Source organism: Strigops habroptila, chromosome 9 (assembly GCF_004027225.2).
Source record: "Strigops habroptila isolate Jane chromosome 9, bStrHab1.2.pri, whole genome shotgun sequence".
Taxonomy (NCBI): Eukaryota; Metazoa; Chordata; class Aves; order Psittaciformes; family Psittacidae; genus Strigops; species Strigops habroptila.
In genome coordinates this window covers 18,283,154-18,306,331 of record NC_044285.2, presented here as the reverse complement: position 1 = coordinate 18,306,331, position 23,178 = coordinate 18,283,154, and the positions used below count along the sequence as shown (strand labels likewise).

The following is a 23,178-nucleotide window of genomic DNA, read 5'->3' as shown; positions in this document are numbered from 1 at the left end:
ACCTGAAATAAAAACAAAACAGAACCTGAGTGTGACAAAAATGGCAATGCTCCCTGCAAGTCTGGGACATGACTTCAGTGCCTTTTGGACAGGCAGTGCAAGCTCTTCATTACAGAATCTGCACTGGCAGTCTCTCTTGCCTCAGCTGCAAGAAATTTCTGCATTGTTAATTAAAGCACTTCTGACCTGCTGTGATCTAAAGTGTCTGTCGCTCCCTTTGGCTCTTATACTGCTCATGTATAAGGGGATGCCTGATCTTGAATAAACTTTGCAGCTCATATTCTGCAGGAACTTTTAAAGACCCTGGGCAGAACAGTGTTAATTGGGGAGACATATGGACAGTCCACCCCCAGCAGGTGAATTTTAGCTACCATGATGACTGATCTGTCCTGGGTAGTGTGTTTTGCTGACATTGGAGCTTTTTAGAAAACCTGCTGAAAAGCAGAGAGATGAATTCTGGGCGTTGCTGAGGGTTGCTCAGGAGTTGCTGTATGGATCTTGGGTAAGTGGTTCATTCCATACAGCTGAAGCAACTTGGCGCTTTGGTTTGAGTGGTGCTCATTAGGGAGGCAGCCTTCTTTGCACCCTGAAAGGATATATAATGGACAGTACATTTAAGGGGGAGCAGCTGACAAGGTGTACACTTCCAGGACTGTAGTGGATGTAATGATTCCTTGTCCTGTGTCACCACTCTGCAAAATGTAGCCTGGGAGAAACACACCGAGTGATTAAATTCTTATCACTCCAAACTGCACTGTCCTCTGATAGGAGGCTTCCAGCTGTGCCTGCTTTTAGTTCAACCAGATAACAGGACTGACTGAGGGAATCCTTTGGGATCTGGAAGGGTGGCTAAAGGCAGATACTTGCTGAGCAGTGCCCAGCAAGATATGGGCTATGTTCCTGACTCTGCAAGCACAGAGAAGGCTGCACCCAGATATCGGAGAACATCTATGAGAAGAATTAGATTCTTTCCTGAAGAAAAACTTCTGTTACATGGGACCAAAAAGCACCTCCCAAAACATAAGATAGTCTAATATCTTTGTTCATATCTCCTACTTGGGCATAAAATGAGCTTAGTGAGGCTTTCCTGGAAAGCTGATAGAATAGATGGCCCTAAATGACTGTAAATCAATCAGATTCCAACCCACTCCACTGCTTATGAGTAATACTGATAGTACCAACTCAAGTAATGAACCTCACATGGCAATGCTTTGTTATGCTACATATTACACCTGTTGTAAGACCTGGCAGTGGGTTGTAAGAGGAGCGTTCCCTATTGAAACTCAGCACCTGAATTTAAGACTGATAAAGCAGTTAACAGTTTTTAAATGTTGTTATTTTTGTCAGGGAGTTTAATTAAGCCATTGTATAGTAAGTATTATTAAGAGATAGCTAATACGTTCTTTTTCTTGGCCTTATGTACTATCAGTGTCTTTCTCAGTCTACTTTGAAACTAATTAAGCCTACCCAAGATGATGTGTAGTAATTAAGAAAAATATATCTAGGCTTGGGGCCATAACAGGCCAAATGACAGAAGACATGCAGCATATAGCCATCCTGGGACTGTGCTGAGGAAAGAGCACTTAATCAAAAGAAGTTAGGATTGACAAAAATAGCCGTGTTCTGCAGCGTACGCTCTCTGCAGTAAAGCTGAGGTCCAGAGAAGGCAAGCATTATGATGTGACTGTATCCAGTGCCCTGGTTGTGGGGAGGGAGAGCATCCTTACTGACCTGACGAGTACATGACAATCAGGAGTGGTTTGTTCTGATTTAAATGCAATGTCTTGTAACAGATGGTAGAGTGGTCATATAGGAATGGTCTAAGTGAATAGTAGTAATGAAAAAAATACTGATGTGATAACAAAAAAATTTGTCTTCCGTTAGAAAGTAAGACTGGATCTCAAAGCCTTCAATTATAAAACCCAACAAACCTTGGTATTTGGTATTGGGATGAGATAGGGCCTAGTTGATTTAGACATGACTGTGAAATTCTCTTTAGAAATACACTGTGAACGCAGTAGTTTCTTTGGTAGTGACAAGGCTTGGCTTTATTTCTGATAAAATTATAAACTTGGTAGATTCTGTGTCCTTTACAATTTTCTCTGTATTTAGAAGCACTAGACAGGACTAAGCCACAAGCCAAGACTTGAGGAAATCGGGTGAATGCTGGCCAGCCAGCATGATGGGAATATGTGTTTGGTATTTCTGAATTTGCATGGGCTTTGAACTTGTTGGAAGGGGTTGGTTGGTTTGTGTTGGTTTGTGGTTTTTTGTTTTGTTTTGTTTTTTCTGATAAGTGTAGATAAATCTGGAATTAACAGCAGAACACAAGGCAGAAAATCCTGCGGCGGTTAACTGTGAAGAGCTGAAATCACTGTCCTGACTTTATGTTGCTGGGGTTATTATATTGGTTTAGGTTTGGTCATTTTTTTCCCCACCTCCAAGTCTGATAAAACTACATTGCCTACAGTGCATACTTTGTATTACAGGTGAGGGGATGTTGACTATTTTCTGTAATTTGGATTCACACAGCCAATGTCAGCAAATAAATGGAGAATTAACTTATGACTATGATATACACCTTGACGTAGTTGCTTTCATTGTGCAAATTGGGAGTAAGTGCTTTCAGACTAGAAATCTTTGTGCTGATAGTGTTTTACAATCATGCAGTATGCATTTCACACATTGCTGAAGAATTTAGTCTGTTAACAGATCAGCATATAAAAGGATAATGGTCTGAATCAGATTTATTAAAAGGTTTGTTAGCAGAGACTTCATATTAGTATAACTCAGTGTATTTGGATGCAGTAATAGTAAGAAGATGTGTATTTTCTTAGTGGTCTACTTGCTTACACTTGTGACCTTGTAGTACATGACAAAAAAAGTGTGGTTTAGTCCTTATATAATGCACAATATTAGAAAAGGTTTCATTGTGAATTGGTCATGCCTGTCATAAGTCAGCTCTGCTTTCCTCAGGGTGTCTGGGTGAGAAGGTTTTTGTTTGGGAAACTTGTTTCTGAATTCTTAAAATAACTTGTACTGTAGTGGTTGCTAGCATTAGAAGGAACTTTTCTAAAATTTCATGCCTCTTATTTGCTTGAGAACCAAATTGTGTGTATTGCTCAGTTTGAAGGGAAAAAACAGCAAAAATAAGATGAGGAGGAACTTGGAGTCTCAAACTGTGTATGCACACATGTTCTTTTTGTCACAGTGAATGTTAAAGTACTTGTTCCTCAAGAGTGTCATCGGATTCATGCTTGTGCATGGTATCTGGACAAAACATGTATCCAACTTGCTCTAATTCTTCAGAATGTGGAGTACAACTTCTCAGATGAAATAGAAACAGTTTTGAAATTGTGCAAAATGAACTTACAGCATATTGAATCAACATGTTCATTTAACATCAGCTTCATGTATTTTATTCGGTAATAAAGGAGAACTAAGAATGTTTAAACGGTCTTTCAGACAGGTTTGGTTTGGGTTTTTTCCCCCTGGCCTTTTCTGCATTTTTGTGTTTGTAGCAGCTTTGTTTATTAACTCCCTAGACAACCAGGGAACAAAATACTACATACAAGTTTTCTAAAAAATGTTTATGAAAACCCCAAATTTGCAAAAATTAGAAAACTATGAAAGGTTACAAAATATTATGTACCTTTCAAATCAATTTTTTTTTATGCATCTGTTTTTTAATCAAGCTTCCATAATGTTCATGTACAATAGACTTATCTTGTACTTAATAGCTATGTACAACTATTGCCAGCCTGAAGAAAGGTCACGTTAATGTCTTAGTATTATTCTAACTGTATGAAGTAAAGAGTTTGTCTCCTTACCAGTTTTTCTTTCTAATGTCTAGTGGAACTTTCATATGCTCTGTTGAAATAGTCTTGTTACTTAAACTCTTCTGAGGCAGTACAGATCGTGCCAGCTGTGTGGTTTTTACCTGACCACATGCTAATTCTGAAGTACCTTGGAAGTGACACATGGTTTACTGTTGATTTTTTTCAGTGAAAATGTAAATGGACTGATTTTAAGGCCAGTTACTTCAGACAGGGAATGTGTACAGCTACAAAATGTTAGTTAATGTCTCTTTTGATCCAAGTGTTAAAAATCGGCAGAACCGAGACACAAATTTCTCTGGTCTTCCAGTGTCTCAGCTAATGAAAACATAAAAGCAAATTTGTTATAGTATTCTATTGAAAATCTCATACCCTGACTGTAACCACAGGATCTGAAATATTCTCTTAAGGATTAGCAAGAAACTGATCAACTTGACTTTTTTTTGTCATCTAGGGTCTTGCTCACAAAAAGCACTGATGTTTGTGACAAGACATTCATGCTTATTTTTAAATACAGGTGTAAAATCTTCTTATCTTTTTGCTGAACTGTAACTTCAGGAGAAGTTAAGCATCTGATCACTTTGTAGCCAAGAAACAGAATTCACTGCTTGAAAAGCTGCTGATAAGTTAGTAGGTGTTATTTTTATTCTCTGATTCAGTATCCTAAAATGTTAAGTGACATTGTGTGTTTGGAGGTGCCCCATCTCTGAAACAATATAGAGCTGCAGTCCAGAGGCCTGATAGCTCTTTTGTAAGGATAGCTGTTGGCTGTGGGAGGCTGGCCCGGTTCCCATTTCAGTAATTGCTTTTGGCTTGCCAGAGATGTGCGCTGCTGCTCCAATGGGATGCAATGTCTTTCTTTTGTTTTCTGCCCTATATTGTCCTGTAGTCGTGCTCCCATGTCACATTTGTATGTGAAACTATTGTGCAGCACAGCCAAATTCCTCATGCTGTAAAAACCATTGTTTTCAGATAGAGAAGAACATTTAGAGTGAATTAAAAGCCTGCCCTAGAGCTCTTTGAAGGATGGGATCATGCATTTATTCCAGATGCTCTTCTAAAGGATCTTTGACCTGTGCTGATCTCTTTCCATTTAGATCTAAGCATCCTTGGCCTTCTTTGCAAAGCCTGAAATTCCTTCTCAGTGGCTTCCTTCAAGGGAAGAGCCCCTGTCTGTGCTCTTTCTATTGCTGTAGACTTTCTATCAGTCTTGCTTCAGTTTAGGCATGGCTGTTGATTCTGGGGCATGTAAGAGCAGCCAGAAATGGAATGAGCACTGATTTAAAGCTTCAGGTGTCCAACGTCAGTGCCTGGAAGGATGGACAGTCAGGTACCATCCCTTCTGCCCTCCCTGTTACTTCACTATTGTTTGACCTTATTGTCTCCTGGTTCCATATGCATGATGGCCTAGTCTGTTCTCCAGTGCTCAACTCTGGCACAGCTTCATCCCAGTAATTCCCTAGTAAGGGATGGGCCAATAAAATAAACCAAAAGGGCTGGGTGAGTGCAAGGGCATGTCCTGGCAGGGGGTTCCTAGAGAGCACCACTGTGTCACAGTGGTTCTACCCCAGACTTACCAATAATGGAAAAACAGTAATCAGATAATATTCTGGTTGATGTATATATTATGTCAGGGAGCTTCCTTTTTGCTTTTAGACAGGCACAACACAGGTGAACACTATTTGTTTCACTATTCATGCTGGTGGAGTTATAGAAGTTGGTCGCTGTTACAGTAGCATGTATTACAGTAGCATGTGTTACATGTTACTACTTTATATCTTTGTACAGTTATATGTCCTACAGAAGGCTTGTGAATGATGTTGGGCAGGTTAGACTTCAAGCGTTGAAAATATTGCAGGCAAAATATTGCAGACAAAATACCAAGTTAACTCATTCATGTGCTTACCCCATCTTCTCTGTTGTACCCAGGTGATGCTGAAGCCTCTCCGCTGCTTGAGGTTAACATTAGCTAGCATCAAACTGGGACATGCTGCATTTTCAAGCAGCTGGATCATAGGCCCAAACATCAGATGTGTCCCCCCCAGTGAAAGCAGTGCCTGCTGGACTGGTTGTATTGTGTACACTGAGTAGGGGCCAACTGGAATAAAGGGTATTTGCAGGATGGCTGGCCTTGCAGCACAGCGCAGATGGGCTGGTTCAGATGTTGATTGATAAGAGAGGAAATCAGACAGCGTACTTAAAGAGGGGAGAAAACATTGTGGGTGAGGAGAACAGGGGAATGGCACTGAGGAGAAGCTGGAAGAGGCGTGGGGAAGGGTACTGAATTGTATGGTGGGGGAGAAAAATTTAGGGAGGCGTAGGTGGTGGCAGTGGGTGTGGGCTCATCTGCTATCCTGAGGCGTGTTCCTGCGTGGTACCGTCTAATACAATAGGGATTTTTATTTCTGTGACGCCCTGTAGCAACAAAAAAGAGATGTCTGTCATTTACATGTCACCATGCTGAAACTAACCATCCTGTACTTGTCCTGCTAGTAGGTTTAATTCTGTAGCTTGGACTTTGATCCTGGCACCAGTATTCAACACTGTATAACTTCACTCTGAAATATGAATCTGAGAGCATGACCAAAAAGGACCTTAAAGCCTCAGCCTCACTTCAAAGGCTGGCACCAGGTATCTGATTGTACATGAGTATGATAAACTCTACATGTGATAGCAAAGAGTATGGACTTACTGAGTGCTTCAGCTAGAACCAGATAACTGAGGTATTGAATTTCTAAGCTCACTCAAAAAATGCTCCTTTCAGAATTTTTCTGCTCCTTTTGGTGTTTCCTTCACCTTTTTAATGTTTTCTTTTCTGTCACTCCAGTTATTTAAATGGAGAGGGAATCTTCAATCAGTGCTACATTAATGTGTTGTCTTTGATTCATCCTCTCCATGCTAGAAACTACTCAGTAATAGTTTGTGCTTGCTTATGTGCAGCATAAATAGGGCTGTATTTTAAAAATTAAGGTAAATCTTCAGAGTAATAAAATGAAGCAACCTAACACAGAAGGCTTTTGTAAAAACAACATTCAGAACTGCTGAATCACAAGATATTCTGAACAATTTAAATTGCCCTGTTAGCAAATTCTCTTAGAAGGAAAAAGGAAAAATGTTAATTTTGAATATTACTCACATTATTGAACCAGTTTATTTAAACTGAAGGTCATGGATTCTCCCATGCGCTTCATCACCTGAATCATCACTGTTCTTTGTCATTTCCATTGGTTAGAGTTGAAAACACAGTGTACAAGGGGTAGACACATCCCACTGGGGCAAACCCAGCCTCTCATGCTGCTAAACTGGAAAAGAGTTCAATGACATGTTTAGTGAATACAGTGTTTATTAGTTGAAAGAAAACAAAAATCACATTAATACAGTACTGAATGTAGCTGTTCTATGTTTGCACTACCTCTCTAGCATTTCCCATGGACAAATGACAGGATGTTATGGTTAGTTATCAATTAACATTAAAGGATGTTTCAAGGCTGTATTCAACTGTTGCAGCTAATTGTATATCTTCTGTTTTTAAAGGACTAAAAAACTTGGATTGAGACCGAGAATCACTTGTAAGACTCTATTTAATTAGGTCTTGGGCAGCTGAGCAATGCTGGACCTTCTTGCAAACTCCAGGAGTTAATTTCTGTCTTTATTAAAACTTCCTTATTGAAGTTTAGAGGGTGCTGTACTTTGTTCATAACACACTGAACTGAAATATTTACAGGAATTAGAGACTGCTTTTTGCTTGGCACCCAGAAATCAAGAGCTGATGAGGTTAATATTAGTTTAAAAGAAAGTATTTCAGAAATCGAATATGAGAGCGATCCAGAAGGCATACTGAGAATTTAAGAGGAGGAGACTTTACTGAAGAATGCCATGGTGTGTTGGGGAGTGTCTTGTGCTCTGTGTGTGTGTCTCAAGATAATGGTATTCAGGGATCTGAAATAGGTAGCATAGATCTGAGGTTCTGTTGTGTTTACTGCAAACTGTCTTCCTCTGGTAGAATTTCGCACTTGGGATTTTGTGAATATTTGTTATATTTATCATAATTTTTTTCCCTTTGGTCACTATGAAATGTGCAGGTTTAGCAGGGCAGAAGTGGGCTCTTCTAGGCTGAATGTGAATGGGGGTACATCTGGTGACTTAACTGAAAACTGATGTCAAACCAGTTTCCTCGAGGCTGGGAGCTTGAAAATAGCTGAACATTTTCTAAGGAAAACTTCAGAACAGTGTGTTGAGCTGTTGGAACACTGGAGGAACCACATTTTCTAGGGAAATGTCACCTGTGAAAAGCTATACTGAATATTTTAAGAGAATAGGTTGAAGCAAGAGTTTTGGGGTTTTTTTGCTGAGTTCTTGGAATTTGTAAATGCCCCATATTGTAGTGACAGCAGCCCAAGAAGCTGTGTGGGACAGAAAAAAGCAATGCTTGATCTTTACCAGCCTCTTTTTGCAAAGACCAGTATGAGCGGGGGCTTTCTTGTAAAAGTAGAATATTAGGTAACATGCTGAGCTGGAACACAACCTGTGCTAGATATACTGGGGTGAGAGAATTATCCTATTTATAACTTGCGTTTTACTCATCTAAGGGAAAGATGATTCCTTTTGAAAAACACTTTGAGATCTACCAGTGAAAGGTCCAGGAGGATATTATTTCTGTTGTGGTGCTTGTTGGAAAAAATTGAACCCAAGAACAAATGGAACGAGAGGAAATGTGACAACAATGGGGGAAAAAAAGTGCTTTTAGCCTTACAGAGTAGTCATTGATTCATGAAAGCAGAAGGATAATTCCTCATTGTACAGCTTGCAGACAACAGTTAGAATATTCACTTCCAGTTAAAGACTAGAAAAATATCAATGAACTGACAGAAGCCAAAGAAAAGTCACTTTAAAAAATGAAATTAGGGGACTGGGTGAATAACTAACAGGAAAAGAGGGGGAAAAATTTAGTTTAGTGAATTGGTGGAATGGAGCATGAACAAGGAAGTGACATAGCTGTCAGTTGGAAAAGATTATAAACTCAAATTTGTAGCTCAAGTTCAGAAAGAGAAATTCTGGGATGACAATAGAGTTGTATGTTTGGTTGGTTTGGGGTTTTTTTTTCCCCCCCAAAAAAAAAGATTTTTTGGGAAAATCTTTTTTTTATCTGAGAAATGATCTAGAGAAGATGGAAAAAGTCATTAAGAATGCTGAACAATGCATTGGAATATGCTGTACAGGCAAGAGGTTTTACAGTATCTTTCAGGCCTTCAGGCTTCATGCGGCACAATGACCTGGGTATTGTGTGTACCCTTGGCCTTTGAATGCTGTTAGTGTTGAGGATAGTGGTACTGGCTTTATGCATCTGCATTCTGCAAAGAAAAGCAAAGCAATCACAACTATAAAGAAGTGCTGCTTTTTCTAGGCTTAATAGTTATTAATGGATTTTATAAAATTAATGATATATTCTGACTTACAAAACCAAATGCCTCTTGTTGAAAGAAATCATGCGTGGGATCTTGTGTGGAACAATTATGGTATAGTAATATTTTGCATTTGTGCGGAAAGATTACAGTAACTTGAAAGCAAACCATACATCTAACTAGTGGCATTATGCCCATTTCAGAGAGCAATACATTGGAAGGAGACTTACTCAAGGTCAGATGGCCTCAATGAAAAAAAAAATGGAACCTTTCTGCTTAACTAAAGCCCTCTGCATAAGTTAATGAAGTATTACTTTTTCTTTTCTCCTTATGAAAATGGAGACTGGATCAGTGCTGTGCTTATAACTACATAAACTTTAATTTTAATCTTTGCTCCTTAAATTTTTCACTTCCAGACTTTCCTTGAAGCAAGCCGGAATACTAGTGCTTGCTAAAAACAGCTCAAGTGTTATTTTGCTGCTGAGTCTAGTTTCATCGGATGCAGCTCTTTGTAAATATTAACTCATGAAATACTGTGGCTACTCCTTTTTTGGAACAGCAGTGAGTTTATTGTGCATTAAGTTAATGTGTACAGGCACACATCTCTTGCGTACTATATTTGGCAGCCCTCCAGTACACCCCCCTGTGTCCTGCCAAGACTAAGCAGTCTGTTTGCTTCTATTGCTCCAGGGCCACAATAGTGGATAACCTTTGCACTTTAAATGCAGAGGGACAACTAGTCTCAGTCCGTTTGCGTTTGCATCTGCATGCTCCAGTAGTAAGCACAAAGGTGATGTTGGATCTCTGTGTTCTCTCTTATCTGTGTTTCTATCTAGAGGTCTTGGTTTGCCTTGCTCACTGAGTAGGAAAGATGACAGGAGCTGGGGGGAAGCAACTGTGACAAGTACTTTTCCTAACTTGTATTGATAAAGGGGTATGAAGTGGGGATGCAGCTGAAGAATTGCACAACGGTGGTTCTTAAAGCAGAGGACCAAAGTTGACAAGTAAGGCTCTAAAAGTATTGTGAACAACTCGTAAGAGTACAGCTGGGCAGTGGTAATTCTATGAATGGTACTTTGCCCATTGGTCATTTATTGTTTAACTCTTTCTAGTATCTTTATGCGTGTAATTATGACACAACATTTAAGCTGCGTGTTGGCTGTGCACTGGATGCTATCATGTTGAGATAGTGTGAATTACTAGTCTTTTTGAAGTGCTAATAATGTTCTTGCTACATGTGCTAAAAAAGTTCTGTACTCATTCATATATTAGTTTGGCATTAGTCTTGTGTATGAATTTAGTTGTTACTTAGTTGTTCATGTAAAATCCTTTTATTTTCCCCTTTATATTCTCATTCATTGTCTTCCAGTGCAAACTCCTCTGGTTTCCCGTGGGATTTTTTTCTCATTTGTATCTGGCATGTTTGCTGTTTTGGCCTGGCCATGGGCATTTCTGGGTTGCAGAAAGCTTTCACCCAGATGGGCTAGTAACAGTTCTGGAAAGTTATCAGCTAGCTAAAGAAAGGGAGAGATGGTGATGGATTGAATTGGATCTTAAATGTGAGGTTACTTCAGACAGGTTCCTACTCTGGAAGGAAGTGTGTGGTGTGCTGGGATCCAACAGAAGGAGGGAAGTGACACAGCCACCTGCAGTCCTGAGCTCTGAAAGTGCTGATTATGTGGCAAGTGATAATTTGTACTGGGGTAAGAGCCAGCTGGCTGTTTGGATGTGGCTTTAGGTTGCTTTCTAATAAATAACAGCTAGTATAGCTCAGCTTGGTATGAACAGGAAGTGCCATGCAGAAGAACTGTCACTCCAGAACATGAGTCAGAAGATGAAATTAGTGACTGACACAGATGCATATATTTCAGTGCCTCCATATTTGGCATCCCTGCACAAGCAAAATGTTCTAATAACAGTTTCCCTCATATACCTTGAATCCACAGGAAAAGAGCTGGTGGTGTGATGAGTAACATACAGAAGGCATAGGTGAATGGTATTTTTAGCTTAGCAATCAGTTTTTCCAGACGCTTTATGGATTGGGGTAGGCTGGCTTTAGTCATGTTTCTTAGTGTTTGCAACTGCGTCTTCCACGCTAGATCAGTGACTGACACAAGCTCCTCTCCTTGTCTTTTAATTGATAAACTTGCCTCTCTAAAGTATTTTTCTTTTTCTTTTGCCGGATATAAATTGTGAACGCACTGGCCAAGAGAAGTCTTGCCCTTGAATGAGCCCTCACAGAGAAATGATTGTTTCAAGACCTTGATTGGGATGGGTATACAACACCAGACTCATGTATTTCTGAACATTAAGAGCACCATTTATTTGGGCAAATCTGGGTCCTGGTCTAGCTAAGCAACAGCACAAGCAGATCACTGTGATTTTAATACTGCTCAAGAGTGACAAAGCTTTACCCTTTGTTGCAAGATGGGGTCTCAAGTAGCAATTTGGTGTCTTGTGTCCAATCAAGGAGCTTATGTTCAATGTCTTTTGTTGCTGGTTTGGGCTCTTTATTTCCCGTTGACCATTTATTAATTGGTGGCACAGAAACATCCAATGTCCATTATTCTAATTGTTGTCCCATTTCTGTATAAAATGATTTTTTGAGTCGCACCCAAAAACGTATAGAGTCCTTTCATTGCCATGACAACAGCAAGGCATGCCAATGTTAGGAGTATCTTCAGGAAGAAATGCCAGTAAAGGGAAAACAGTTAATGGAGATATTTCATATAGGAATCCTATTTTGCTGTGAGGATCCAAAATTATCCTGTGCTGTGGAGAAGTAGTCCTAGATAAATAGCATCATGTAATGCTGAATGTTGAGTCCTGTCCTAGGCACTGCACTACCAAAATAAAATCACCAAATAATGAGTGGAATTGGTCGTAGCCCTGGTGTCGTATCAGGATCAGAAGAGGGTGAAGACTTACACGTGGTTACTAAAAATAAAGCATAATGACAGTTTTAGAAAAAGGAAGACTTGATGTTAAAGTGCACATTGTTTCTTCATTATATACCTTTTTCATCTTTGCCTAAGATTAAACATACATTTGATGGGATTGCATAACAATACATTTAAAATAAATAATGCAGCAACTCATAGAAAATAATAGGAGATCATTGTCGTAAAACAGGTCTTGTAGAGCTGTGAATGCTGGAAGAAATCTGCTGTAGCCCAATGGAGGCTGGGAATGAGGAAAGCCGGGGGGTGGGGCTTGAGAGATATGCAGCCATCAGGAGGGATTATTCCTGTTTTAAAAGAGAGATGGGAGCACAGTATCTACAGCTTCCATTCCCTTGAAACCTGCACCATCATATGGGCTTTCTCCTAGCCTTCCACTGTGCTTTGAAGCTAAGATGGAGACTGTCTTGGAAATAGAAATTGAACATGAATATCCTGCAGCCAGGGGCATTACCTGTAGGAATTTGTAGGTTTTGAAGACTTTGCTTATGTTTGCTGTGAAGGAGGCAGAGAGGATGAGTGCTGTTGCCCACTGAGAAGCTGTGACTCTGGATTTCCTGGCCTCTGTCTGGGGTTCTCCCATAAAACTCTTCTCAAATGTTTTGTTGTTTTCTCCCTGTTAATATGTAGCTGTAGGTGACTGGAGGGCTAATCTTTCCTCAGATGTGCCCTTGGGGTGCCCAAAAGACTTTCAGGAGCCTTTGCAATTTCCAGAGGATTGAAGTGCTATGTTTTCATTTAATGACAGTTTGACTCTCAAATGCTGTGGCTGATTTCTAGTGACAGCCATAGGCGATGTTAGAGCAAATGTAGATCTTGTTCCCCTTATTTATATCCTTATTTTTAGACCTGCTGGTGCTGCTGTAGACTAGGATGCTGTTGGCTTCATTTGTGTTCTCAGGAATTTTGACAGTACTAGCCTGCTTAGTAGAGGGAGATGGGATAGACCTCCTCATGCTGCATCCCTTGCATCCTGGGCTTGCTTTGAGTCAGGAAGGCCCTGAGTGCTAGGAGGCTGTAAGTGCAGGCAGTAGCTCAGGCAGTTTAGCCCTCAGCTGGCAGGCTCTAAAAGAGCCCACCTAGACTCCCCGAGCAACTGGGGAAGTCACTCGACTTCTAGGTGCTGCTTGAGACTTATCAAAGCCTGTGGTTAATATCACATGTTAACAGTTGCTATCTAATAAATGAGCTTCATGTGAGAATTCAAAAAGATAAATTGCAGTGGTCCTTTGGGACATTGGTAGCATTCTATGGGCTGAAAACATTATGACAGGTCAAACTGGGGTTTTGTTGCCCCTCTTACCCCCACCTTTAGTTGCCAGCATGCTGTTTTTGAACAGGAATGATGGGAAATTCCATGACAAAGATTTTTCAAGGCGTCTTAGAGAGTTAGGTACTTCCATTACAACAGTCTGTGTTATAGTCCTCATGTATGTTTAAAAAAGTATGTACTGTAAAATGACAGAAAGATGTTTAATTTAAAACACTACTATTAATTTGCTTCCTTGATTCTTCCGTGTGTTCTTGGCGCCTTGGGTACCACTCTGGAGAGTGGCGGCATAATGGCTTCAGCGTACCTTAGATTCTAGGTCTCCGTGGAGACAGATACATCCGCATATAGGTGAAAGTTCTAGACTCTCAGCATTGCAAGGTGATGGATGGGCCGTGTCAAGGCTTGACAAACAAAACAAGGAAACTTTGCAGCTTCCTGAACTTAGTATCCATTTGCAAACCTAAGAAATTCTTTGGGAACTTTCCAACACTGGGTTGCTGTTGGAGCCTACAAGCCATAAAAACCTGCAGTTAATGATAAGGTTTGTCTCCATGCTGTGGTTAACATAAGAATGTGGGTGTGGGGCATGTTAGCATGTTGAAGAGCACTGCTTAGTGTGTCTGTTAAGTCCTTTCTGTTCTGTGGAATAGCACATCTGCTGGACATTGCTGAATTGAAGGTATCTTGATGTATCTGTTGAATTTTTTAAAGTTTATTTCTTACACAGCATCTTTTAGCTGGCATATTTTAAAGACTTAAAAAAATGCTTTAAAATGTTGTTATAATTTATCCCATTTTTGGTTATGTGTGTTTTGCACAGATGGTCTCATCAACAGAGAAGCTGCTGATTAACAGCAGAGTTTGACTATGGCTTTAGACAAAAGATTAGCCCATGCAGTTAGGGGTACAAAACTAAACAAACTTAAGACTTCCTGAACAAAAATGGGTTGTCTTGAGCTTCGTTCTGTGGGTTGACATTTCATGTCATTGCCTGTGGCAGGGGGTTGAAATTAGATGATCTTAAAGTTCCCTTCCAACCCAAACCAGTCAGTGATTCTGTAATTCCTCTGGGCAGATTGCTGACAGAGACTGGTTTTGATCTAGTTTTAAGCTTGGTCGAGTCAAAGACTATTTCCAAAGCAAAGTGTTTGTTTGTTTTGTTTTCCTGCTGCAAAGAATTATGAATCCATGAGTAGCCTTTTAGAGAGGCAGAATAAAGAGCTGTGAATAGCTGGGATCTGCCTTCAAAGCTGCCAGTGTCATTTGATCTAATTTTGGTTGGAACTTGTGACATGAAGTACAACAGCCCCTCCGGGGAGCTGAGCTCTACCCTTGGTAAATCCCTGAACCACTTCATACCTCAGAACAAACTATTAAGGAAGGTGGTGTGCTTTGGGCTGAGAGAGGGGCTTATACTGAGGAAAGGCGCAGCAAAGATGGGTTGTAGGAAAGGACATAAGGATGGGAACATAGGTACCATGTGTCTGAGGAGAGCCCGCAGCAGATGCCAGGGAAAGAAAAGGCAAGAGCAAGCACATAGTGATGTGTCCCCACATACATTATGGTCCTCAGTGGTCTGCGGATCAGGGCAGTTTTCAACCAGATGAGGTGTCTTTAGTAACGAGCGATGAAGTCTTTTCCCTGTTTTCCTGTAGTCCCTCTTTGAGTGCGGGTGAACTTTTACTACGCTGTGTCCTGCAGCAAGGTGAGCAAAACCCGTCCCTGCTGCCCTGTGCGGTGGGTCCGCGCTGCGCTCTCTGCCGCGCACCGGTTCTCCGGGGCTCACACCGCCGCGTCCCCCATAGCGCTGGCCGGGGCGCCTTCGCCTCGCCGCGCTCCGGCGGGCTCCGCGCGCGCCCAGCTTTCCCGCGGCCGGCAGCCGCTCGCGGCGCTGCGCGCGGAGGCGGGGAGCGGCCGGCGCCTCGCGAGAGCCGCGCGGTAGCCCTGCGAGATCTCGCCGCCCCCCTCCACCCCTCCCCGTCCGCGTCATGTTTTCTCTTTGACAAGCCGCCGCCGCTGCCGCAGGAGAGGACGCGGCTCCGGCGGGGACCTGCCGCCTGCCCCGGCCTCACCGAACACCCGCACCGAGCTCCGCCGCCCCCCCGCCGCTGCCCGGTGAGCGCTCGGCTGCGGGGCGCGCTGAGGCGCCGGGCCCCCGCGGTGGGGACAGGGGCGGGAGGCCTGGGCGAGCCCGGCGGGGGAGGGGGTTCCCTCAGCGCCGCTCCCCACCTCAGCAAAACCGCCGCCTCGCGGGGCGGGGGGGGCAGCTGCGGCCCCGCCACACCCGCGCACGGCCCCCGCCGTGTGGAGCGCGGCGGTTGCACCCCTGTGCCGCGCCGGGCTGCCGGGGGCCGCGGCGAGGCGAGGCCTCGGGCAGGGGGGAAGGTGGGAGGGTGCGGACGAGGATGGGGAGAACGGGGCGGCAGGTGGGGCCGGTCAGATGTCAGCGTCCTGTTGCTGAGGGTGAGGGGACGACGGGCGTCCAGCAGCTCCCCTTCCTTCGTAGGGTGGGAAGGAGGAGGCTTTTTGTGCCTCTTCCAAGTAGCATAAGCTGTGTGAAATCTCCGTTGTGCTTCCTCCGAGATACTCGGAGCTTGAGCTTTTCCCCTTGAGCCTTGTGAGTGCGGTTGTGGCGTGCCTGCCCCTTCTTCCCCTGAGTGTCCAACGCATCCTCTGTCTGTGTGCATCCGAGGTGGATCTGGCCGGTGTCACAAAATTCTGTCTGAAATTTACCATGTTGGCCTTTATCAACTGTGTGTATGACTGAACGACTGTGAGTGTCCCATGTAGCTCCAGACCTGTCATGTGAATTGTATCGTTTCCCCATGGCTCACTTGCTGGCTTTTAGTAGCAGCGCTGAAAAATAAAATGTATGCTTTTACTTAGAGATGATTTATTTGCACCATTTATTCTAATACATAAAGGGGGGCTATAAGAAATCTGGAGAGGGACTTTTTGCAAGGGCACATACTGACAGGACAAGGGGAATGGCTTTAAACTGACAGAGAGTAGATTTAGATTGGATATTAGGCACATTCTTCCCTGTGAGGGTGCTGAGGCGCTGGCGCAGGTTGCCCAGAGAAGCTGTGGCTGCCCCATCCCTGGCAGTGTTCAAGGCCAGGTTGGACACAGGGGCTTGGAGCAACCTGCTCTAGTGGAAGGTGTCTCTGCCCGTGGCAGGGGGTTGGAACTGGGTGAGCATTAAGGTCCCTTCCAGCCCAAAATATTCTAGAATTCTATGATTTTGTATGATAAAGTGATGCCCTAGCAGGTAGTTGTTTACTGTGGGGTTTTGTTTTGCCTTTGGTTTTTTTTTTTCCTTCTTTTTTTCTGTTTCCAACTGCATACAGTAATTTATTTTAGAACTTGCTGTATAAAAGCTGCTTTTCATGTGTTTTTTTTAGGGGCAGAACCCTATTGTTATGCTGTCTCCCCTTCACAGTGTACATAGGAGAGCTTATATGCAATTGGTGAAGCATCTTTGTCTTCTGTTGTTTTAGACTTGTTCTTCATGTCACATATCTGAGGTGATTGTTGCTTCATAGACTGTTTTGTTTGCTGTGGCTGGGACCATGCGCTCTGTATATGCATAGGTACTGTGTACATATATGTACATGTGTACAGACATACATAGTGTTATGAGCTGGATCGGATTTGTAGTTTAGCTAAGTGTTCTGTGGTGTCACTTCATAAGGAAACACTAAAGCTCTAAATGTACTGAAATATACATATGAAATATATAAACTGAAATTGTTTGCATATACTGAAATTCAGAGATACGGAATTCAATGCTCCTGTTCAGGCTTCATATAAACCACATCTTCTCCATCACATAAGGATGTGGGACTGAGGACTAGGATCTCGGGGTTGAGTCTGGCATAATTATGGGAAAAAATATAGCAGACATTTAATCTGGAAAGGTAGATTGTATACCTGGTCAGCCTGCTGCTGCCTCCCAATATTCTAAGAGGAGTCTATTAATTTTGTATGAAAGATTAAAAGCTGTACAATGTTAATGTGTTAGAGGACAGAAGGGCATTGCCGGTCTCCTGTATCCTTGTGCTTAGAAGGAATTTGTTAGGTGTCTTTATACACAGTAGTTGTCTCTCAGAATGAAACATTTAGGGCTCCTTGTCTCAGTATAAACAAACTTGTATATGTTTGAAGCTTTCCTCTCTGCTTGTATGTTCTTATTTGAATGTGTTGTGCATGTTTTGTTTGTTGTTTCAACATGAAGGGGAACCGTGTTTTTGTGGCTGGGAGTATATAAGTTGAAGGGGAAGTGGGGGAGTTGAAATTCTTTTCTGCAAGCCGTGTAAAGGATGTATTGATATCTAATTGTTAAATAAGAATAATAGGGATGTAAAGTCTTTGAGTTATTTTTGCTGAAGGACTGCTTGGCACAGTAAGAGCATAACACAGCATTTTGTTAATTCATTTAATCCTGGAGCTGAAAGATAGTTTACCAGTAAAAGCTTTTTCTTCTGTTATTTCAGAACTGAATCAAATGCATCTTAGTTATTAGGAAAGGATTTAAGTGGCCTAACTAAAAATCTCCATTGATTTCTGTCTTTAATTTACCAAATTCAGATAGTCGTAATGTTCCTTTTCTGACGAAAACAGTGCAGGAGTGCTCTGCATGTTTCAAAGTATCAGTGATGACTAGAGGGGGGACCATTTTACGCGTGGGAAAACTGCACATGAAATTAGGCTTTGCATTTTGGTAGCAAAATTAAAAGCATACACATTTAAATGCTTTTGTTTAAGACTCACTTTAAGTATTCCCATCTTTCTGGTTTTAATGCAATTATTGTAATTATCAGGGGTAAAGAAGCACTTTTATCCCCATTTTAGAAATAAGTAGTGGAGACAAAAATTACATGTATTTCAGGAGGACTTGGTGGAGCAGGCATTTGAGTTCTGGTCATAGGTTTTTATGAAGTCATTATCCTCTGAACACAACAGTCTTCATTTAGATACTGTACAGATACTCAGTCTTTCTTTGTTTAAAGAACTTGAAAGAATATTATCTTGCACTAGTATGTTTTAGTTAAATGTAGGGTACCTTTGTCTATGGCTGATTTGACTCCCTGGTGTCAAAGTCATCATCTTGAATGCTGGGTACCATGCTGGTTATGTTTCGTTCTCAGAAGTACTCAGACTCTAAGTGCTGGCAGGTTTTCTTTTTTTCTGTCTCCCTGTAGTGGTTGACAATCCTATGGAACAGTCAGATATAGCACGTGTTTTCTCTTTAAAAACTTCTCAAGTAGCCCTCAGAAATTGAAGCTCTACTCTCCTAGGGCTGCTGAAGTAACTGGCAGAGTGCTACAGCTACTTTCCGTGCATCTTAGTAACTTCATAGTAACCTTGTCATTTCTGAAGATGAAAAAAACCCAAGCCTGGAAGCCAGTGGCTATGGAATTTGCCAGTCACCAGCAAGTATAATTGTGGTCTAGGAACTGGCCTTGACTGCCTGTTGTGATTGACCTGATGTCATCAAGCTAGTTGGGTGTATGGTCAGGTGGCTCAAGCAATCATGTTCTCTGCTGGAAGCTAGAATTAATTTACTGTTTAAAGAAAAGCCTACAGTTTGTGAGTCCCCCTTAGTAGGAATGATTTTTTTTTTTTGCTGTCAGCACTGCATGTTGCAGAAGCTTCATCCTCAAACATTTCCTTACAAATGCACGAGTTTATACAGAAGTTTCATTTTCAGTTAGTTATACTGGGAGTACTCTGAATCAAGAAAAGGATTTTGCAATCTCCTATCCATTGCTGAGTTTCTCAGCTTAAAATCATGATTACTAGTACGTATATCTTAATTATTACTCTAGTTTTTACAAGAAAATGTCTATTGCTTTTTCTTATGGTGGTTTGAAATATCACGGCTTAGTACAAGTTACTAGAAGTATGTTTTGGGGAGAGTGGTAGTGTAAGACCTCACCAGGGTTTTCAGCTCTTTCCCAATGCAAGCTCAGGCACCTTTCTTTCCTTGAATGGTTTTGATGCATGGGGATGTCTGCTTCTCGGCTCCTTTTTAGCTAACTGGTTTTGGTGACTATATATGTGGACTGTCTTCTAAATTCTCAGCTTTTGTTCCAGTATACTTTTATGCATCTGAAGAACTAATAGATGAAATTGTTTTCTCTGCTGAATAGCAGTGCTAAACTTGTATTTCTCTTCTGCTTGGGTAGGTCTTGTACATCACCCAGGGGTATAAGAGTTTACATTCACAAACAGTGCTTAGCGTTTTATACCTTTTTTTTTCTTTTTTATACACATAAGGACAAAAGAGCCAATAGATTTGATTTCTTCTCAACTTAAAAATAACTTCGCCCTCCTTCTGTCTGTCTCCTAAGACATTGAGTGCCCAGTTATGACCAGCTGAAAGCATAGAGGTATATTGGTTTCAATAGTAGTGAATAAATAATCCTAAAGGAACCTAAAATCAGGTAGGAAGACTAAATTTGGAAAAATACTGGTAGAACCTCAACAAGGCTTAAGCTGGGTGGAATTTAATGTTTGGGGAAAAAAGTTGATAGTTGGCTGTAGATTTAATCTGAATTAGAATACCCGTAATTTGATTTCCATATGCTGAGCAGAAGGCTGATACAAGGAGGAAAGATAGTGGAATGTTGTGGCCAGTGGAGACAGATGTTTACCTCATCAGTTAATGTTCTTGTGTATTTCATTGTAATGTTTTTCATGAGTGAAGAACTGTGTGCTGTAGCCGCTGTTCTTGCTTGCTCTTGCTGGTGTGGCTCCTTTTGCTCGTTGTCTTGCTGTTCCAGACTTGCAGGACACCATTGCTTATTTTTCTGCATTATTTTACTGTCCATCTCCCGTTATCCAGCACCTCCTACCCTTTTTAATTTTTTTTTCTGTTTCTAATGCCTCTTTTTGTCTCTTCAGTTTCAATTCTCTGTTTATTTTTAGTAATTTCTCTGAAGTATCAGTATTTTCTAATTTATCCTTTTTTTTTCCCCATGACTGTTTTGTGTAGAGCCCTGTTCACCTCCCATCTGCCATGACACTGCGTATAGGCTGAATGTGTTGGCCAAAAAGTATATTTGAGGAACATTGTCTTGCACAGTGATCTACAGTGCTTTTTGGCATGAGTAAAATATTGAACAAATAACTCTTTCAGGCAACATTATGTCCTGTTACTATTGCTTTTAACTGCCCTAGTTTGCCCTGGCCATGAGTAATACAGAACATCTTGCAGGTTTTGCATTGTTTGCATGTTTTCCATTGTTGGCCTGTGACAAGGCAGGATTTTAATTAATTGTATTTGTTCCTGGTTTCTAAATTAACCTCTCAAGAAAAAGGCTGTAAATGTTGTTTGGAGCCCTTATACCTGCTGCTAAATTCTACATATACAACCCTTTATGAGAAAACGAAAGCAAAATCAGTTTTCTGTTAGTTGCACTTTGAGATTGTAAAACTTTTAATAAGGATTGCAAAAATTGCTGCATTCTAACAGTTGGTAGCGTGTGAAGCATGATTCTTTCTGGGACCTTGTGCCTGTTTTGTAAGAAGTATGAAGGACTGGAATCATCAAAAGTTCAGGTAACACGTCATTTTATGGGACGTTAGGAACCGTTAGGACTGGAACTCAGTAAACCAGGAAACAGTAATTCTGTTGTACAACGTACATCTGTGTCTTGAATTCCACATTCAGTTCTGGAGTCATGCAGATGAACATACAGGTACATATACTGGTGCTGCAAGTAGGTCATTATCATAGAATCATAGAATAGTTAGGGTTGGAAAGGACCTTAAGATCATCTAGTTCCAACCCCCCTGCCATGGGTAGGGACATGTTACACTAAACCATGTCACCCAAGGCTCTGTCCAACCTGGCCTTGAACACTGCCAGGGATGGAGCATTCACAACTTCCTTGGGCAACCCATTCCAGTGCCTCACCACCCTCACAGTAAAGACCTTCTTCCTTATATCTAATCTGAACTTCCCCTGTTTAAGTTTGAACCTGTTACCCCTCGCCCTACCACTACAGTCCCTAATGAAGAGTCCCTCCCCAGCATCTTTATAGGCCCCCTTCAGATCCTGGAAGGCTGCTCTGAGGTCTCCACGCAGCTTCTCTTCTCCAGGCTGAGCAGCCCCAATATTCTCAGCCTGTCTTCATATGGGAGGTGCTCCAGCCACTGATCATCCTTGTGGCCTCCTCTGGAGTTGCTCCAACAGCTCCATGTCCTTTTTATGTTGAGGACACCAGAACTGTAGGTGATCATATAGCAATAGAGGAACTAGGAAGAAGGCAAAGGAATATGATATGGGTGATTAAAAGTCTGCAGGGCTTCTATGGAGGGAGGCTTTGGTTTCAGTTGATACTGCAGCGGAGAAAGAAAATAACCACATTTTTTTGTGTGTTATAGTTGGTTTAGGAATTGGACAGAATATTGAGATAATAATTTAGTATACTTAGATACAGAATAAAGGCTTCAGTTTACTGGTAAGAATGTAACCTTTATTTGAATTAACAAAATAATTTATAAGGGTTCTAAGTGCTGTGCTACAAAGCTAAAATGTTGCAAATTTGAAGAGATTCCATTTATATAATGGATTTGTACTATTATCATCACAGTGAAGCAGTAAATAGAAACATATTGTATCAGGTTTTCAGTCATATTTCAAATAAATTAACTGTTTCAGACCCGTGATCAGCTATGAATACAGAACTGCTGCTTGCTTACAAATTTATCTAAAGTAACATCCCAGAAAAAGGAAGCTTTTGAATAGTCAGTCTCACTTGCAGTGAATGAATTGAATTAAATTCTCAATGAGCTGTAGAATTACCTGATGATTCTGTTTGTAAAATCTTTCCTGAGTTTTGTGTAAACCACAAAAAGTTTGATTTTTTTCTGGCTCACCCGCAGAAATGATTTCTCACTGTTTCAAGAGAAGATTTAACTACTTGTAGCAACATCAAGAGCTGTAGTGCGCCCTGGCTGCTCTCTGCTTCACTATTCAATTTTGGAATCCTTTTCAGAAAGCGCCCACTTGATACCATGCTTGAAGTACCTCTAGTGCAGTTTACTCTAGGACCACTCATGTTGAAAACAGTAAACGAATTTGATGTGAACTCGAGAAAGATCATTGTCAGTGAACACATGCTGGAGAACTCTGTCCTTTAGAAATACACAGATCTTATTTGTTTTGCAAATTTGTTAAAGTTTTACTTTTCTTGCACTCTGTTCAGAAAATATCTGTAGCTGTATCCATTGGGGAAAGGTGGTATAACCTTATGGTGAGGCAGTAAATAGAATTCAGGCATGCAAAGTGCACGAGTTCTTTGCGTGTTCTTTAGTTTTGGTGCTTCCTGGCTTTGATTTGACTGTACAGACTTCCAGCTTCTTGTGTTACAAGCTTTTGTAATGAGGCTCCCATAAAAACAGTTAAATGTAGTCAGTATCTGCTGAAAGGTTGCTGAAATTGCTAATTGCAGAGAGGGCGGGAGTGAATGAGTGCTTGTGCGGTTTATATTTCCTCTGAGAAGACTTGTGATTTTTAGGAGATGTAATGTTTGCAGCTTTATAGGTGCAGTTTTTCAAGAGCTCTGCAGAAAACACAGGTTTCAACTGCTTTTGTAGCTGTTCTAAGAGTCTGAGCACTTGGCTTCTGTCAGAATAATTGTTTTTGTGCTCGATTTCTGCTTAGGTCAGACTAAGTTAAAGAAAAATGTGGTAAT

At 41.3% G+C, this 23,178-nt stretch overlaps 1 protein-coding gene across 10 annotated transcripts in view; it reads left to right on the top strand.

The window, feature by feature from the left end:
• The first annotated feature begins 14,059 nt into the window (after window positions 1-14,059).
• Window positions 14,060-23,178, top strand: part of HERC1 (HECT and RLD domain containing E3 ubiquitin protein ligase family member 1) — a 96,528-nt gene continuing 87,409 nt past the window's right edge. For 8 of the 10 annotated variants that reach the window (XR_003993084.1, XM_030497032.1, XM_030497031.1 and 5 more), the window contains exon 1: window positions 15,447-15,586. The gene's annotated coding sequence lies outside the window, so the exon portion shown is untranslated. Of the gene's footprint in view, window positions 14,151-15,446; window positions 15,587-23,178 lie in introns of those variants that run through there. The other 2 variants (XM_030497026.1, XM_030497025.1) reach the window with 2 other exon arrangements.